The sequence below is a fragment of the Brassica napus genome, chromosome C3, assembly GCF_020379485.1.
Source record: "Brassica napus cultivar Da-Ae chromosome C3, Da-Ae, whole genome shotgun sequence".
Classification (NCBI taxonomy): Eukaryota; Viridiplantae; Streptophyta; class Magnoliopsida; order Brassicales; family Brassicaceae; genus Brassica; species Brassica napus.
Window position 1 is genome coordinate 61,685,656 of NC_063446.1, and position 3,886 is coordinate 61,689,541.

The window sequence follows — 3,886 nt, forward strand, 5'->3', positions numbered from 1 at the left end:
TCATCATACGTTTTTCTTTAAGAAGATGAACCTTTATTTTTTTATTAGAAGTATGTGTTTATTCTGCTATTGCTCATGAATCCATTTAATGTTTGTCAAAATTCCAACACATATTTTTGGAGGAGTTATGTTGCACCCAATGATCAAATAGCAAACCTTGAATATACGCAAGCTAGGTGTAAATCATATAATTTTTTTTTTTGGAAAGAAATACAAAACGAAAAGAAAATGCGCCTCAGAGGTAGAAAATAATTAACTTTACCATGAATACATATTTTCCATGGTTGTTTTTTCATTTATACGAATTTACATTTTAGTTAGTGGGGCTGTGGGGGTGGACACTTCTTTTTGCCTATCAAATTTATCCAGTGACAATGAAGTAACAAACCTATTTCCAATTAACTATTACAGCTTATAAATTAAATTTTTAACTTGTTTGCAATCATTTATATAAAGCCACCGGGAGATAAAAAAGTCATCTTGGGACTGCTGGCATTTCATCAGCCATAATGTCTTCGAGGAGAGGGTTGATTCTCAGCGACGGGAGCACTTGGAGCAGATCCAGCAGTATAACAACTGCAACAACAACAACAACACGTGATTCTGATTACAGACAGGATAATAGCAAAAACATCAGCTATTTCACATCAGTGTTCAAATTGGCTAAAGAAAAAGCAAGCAACATCAAATGGGTACATCTCAACATCAAAGAACTGTATCATTGTAGCTATCTAATGAAAATAGCTTATGCATAGGAAATATGCATAAGATAATATATCTCAACACATTCCTATCAAATTTGTTAACAGCTTTCAGTCAACCAAACAACACAAATGGATGGAAAACTAAAAAGGAAACATAAGCAATTATATGTTAGTACAAAAATTACCCAAGATGTGAAGGAAGACTAAATCCATTTTAATGAGTGAACCTGGAACAAATAAAGTCAAAACAACTTTGTACAGGATAAGGTAGAACACCTAGAACATATAAAAGTATGTTTGATGAAAGGCAAAAATATTAGAGTGAAAGCAAAACAGTCCTCAAACCCATCATTTTTCATGGTTCCAACTTCCATTCTTGTGTGAGTCAGCTATATGACTCATATGGTTAGCTTGTGTTTTCTAGTCTTCATCATTCTCAAACTGCTCAAAACACGCTGCAACACAAAATCGATACAAAATAAAAAAGCAATCACGTAAAATGGTTACGTGTGGAAAATATACTCATGAGAAAAGATGAACATAGAAAAGATGCAGAGAAAAAAAGAAAACCTAAACATAGAAACAGAGAATCAAAAAGATACCTATCGAGTCGTTTCTTGATAGCGGAGAGAAGCTTGTAATTATCCTGATCGCTAGTGGCAAGAGCTTGACGAACAACCATCTCACGATCCGAACGATCAAGCTTCCTTACGTCAATCGTCTGCACGACGTTCCCGTCTGCTTAACCAGAAGTTTGCGACCGACGCAGAGTCGCTAAATGGCTCCCTTGTCTCTGCGACGGTAACCGTCCCATCGCAGCCCATCTCAGATCTTCTTCATCCTGCTCCACTGTCTCAGCATTCAACGGCCGCGCGAACGATTTTCTTCCCGTCTCGACGTCGATGTCCAAATACTCACTCCCATTGGAAGCAGCCGCCATTGATTATTCTCTTCTTCTTCTCCGAGGTCGATCATGATTTTGTTTTCTTCTTCTGCGATCTCTTAGAGATATTTTTCTGTTTATTTTGGGGTACAATGTTAAAATGTCACAAACTCAAATTAAAAATCAAACCCCCAAAGTTTCACTCCCTTCTCAAATTCGCCCCAACACTTTCTCCCTTGTCCTAGCAACTCAAGGAGGACTGATCAAGCGAGGATCAACCTCCGCCCTAGCCACACATCCCGGCACCTCCTTCGCCACCTCAACCTCACCTTTTCCAACCTCCATTGCCATGTCATCACCACCACCACTCCCGATCTTCTCCTCATCGTAATAAAGATGTACCTGATGGAGTACCACAGTTCTGATACTAACCAACTTTTAATGTGTACAGATAGGACTGTAGAAGTACTTCAGCTGCCCTCTACCTATCAGAACAAAGCTTTAAGAGTCAGTAAGGCAGCAATGGTGTGGCCACTAATCGACATATGGGTCACTGAAGTACAAATATACACATATTTGGATATTTTGAAAGAAGCAATGCAACACAAAAATGGAATTGAATCTTTACCAGCATATAACAACATACTATTTAAACATGGACTTGAATTAACCTCCTCTGCCAGTCCAAAATCAGCAATGTTAATAATGGGTTTAGAGAAACAGATTATTTTTGCAACAATCACACAGCACAAACATATATTGTTGACAAAAAATCTAACCACGATTGTTAGAGAGACCTAGTGGTTAAAATCAAAACTGTCAATCTTGATAATGGATGTCTGAAGTTTTGTATCAAGTGACCATGCTGATGATTGTTAGGGTGACCTCAAGGCTATCAATCACCTGGCTTAAGATCGCGGTTGATGTGTATCTAACACATGTAAGAATTGCTTTGAAAGGCTTGAAAGCACCATGTTCTGATATCATCTTCAACAGAAATTATTTTTGCCAACCCTTCATAAGCTGGTAAAATTTCCATTCCTGATCACATAAGAATGACATACAGTAATTTAGTTTCGTAAATTAGTGTCAGGAAATATCAAAATGCAAGCAAGAAGAAGTATAACACGTACTTAAAGACAAAGTATAGCTCGCCAAACATTATCAAAAGTCCATCACTAACCTCGTTGATTAACTTGTACATATAAGTTCAAAGCCAACTCATAAGCCACAAATTAAGTGACCAGATGCTAAAGATATCAAAAAATAATAATAAGAGCAATTTGAGTTACCTGTTGGCCGTCTTTCTGGTGAAACAAAGTGGCTTTATTTTATGTATGTTAATAACTTTTAAAAATTTATATAGCAACAATCTTCTAGTTGTTCGTAGCAAGAAGGACTGGAAGCAAACTCTCTATATATACAGAAGAAAGATATCGATCAACTTAAGATAAAAAAAAATGTAGTTTCATCATTGGCATGTATTGCATTCTTACCTCTAAAACAGACATCACCAGGCTGTATCAAATGGGTTTTTACGGATCCATAGAAACTTCTGATGAAGAAATCGACACAATCCACACGGCTTTTCTTTAGGGACCTTGTAGCACAGATTCATGTTGAGATGTAGTATAGGTTAGATGATAAAAAAAAAGCTATGAAATTCAGGGATTTAGAATATCAAGTCATACCTCTTTGCCCTAAATAACAGATCAAGCCCTATGAGGATCTTTCTTTTTGCAGGATTCGAAGCTGTAGATGGAGCCAATCAACCCCTTTTTCTCATCCATGGAACTGGTGGTCGAAACAGTTGGAGCTTTAGTGGTGATTTTGCTGGATTCTTAGACATGGATGCGCTTGTTGATATTGCTGGAGCTTTGGTGCTAGATTTATTCAAAGCTTTGGATCTGGAAATCTGACTGTTTCTCATCCATGGAAGCTACCAGAGGAGATTTGGATTCGGGAGAGAGATGAAGAGTATGGATGAGTTGAAGCTTTTAATAGCTTTGATGGTGGTGGACTACGTTACACAATCGAAGTCTCCGACTTTTTGATTTTGGCGTTTGGGTTTTTTTTTTTATCAAGGCCTTTGGGTTTAGATCGAAACAAAACGTTATTACGTATTTTTTAGTGAGACCCACTTATTGCTGAAGTGGACATTTGAAAGTTTCCTATTGGCTAATTTTATAGTCTGACGTGGATGCCTTAAGCATTGAGCTTATTCTACTTTTAGTATAGGATAGATTTTGATAATGTAAATATATTAAAGTGAACTGACGTATTTACAAACTCCAGGTCG

The 3,886-nt window shown here is 37.1% G+C and overlaps 1 long non-coding RNA gene across 10 annotated transcripts; it reads right to left on the reverse strand.

The window, feature by feature from the left end:
* Window positions 1-242: 242 nt before the first annotated feature.
* On the reverse strand, window positions 243-3,668 carry LOC106451868. Of its 10 annotated transcripts, none has more exons than XR_007320673.1 (9): window positions 3,279-3,668; window positions 3,084-3,187; window positions 2,880-3,001; window positions 2,721-2,782; window positions 2,385-2,628; window positions 2,216-2,263; window positions 1,307-2,072; window positions 890-1,159; window positions 243-576 (listed from the first exon to the last, which is right to left on the reverse strand). It is a non-coding gene; the product is annotated as an uncharacterized LOC106451868 (long non-coding RNA). The 10 variants fall into 10 exon arrangements; XR_007320670.1 differs by having other exon boundaries at window positions 2,367-2,628; XR_007320668.1 differs by having other exon boundaries at window positions 2,491-2,628; window positions 3,279-3,667.
* Between the last annotated feature and the right edge of the window lie 218 nt (window positions 3,669-3,886).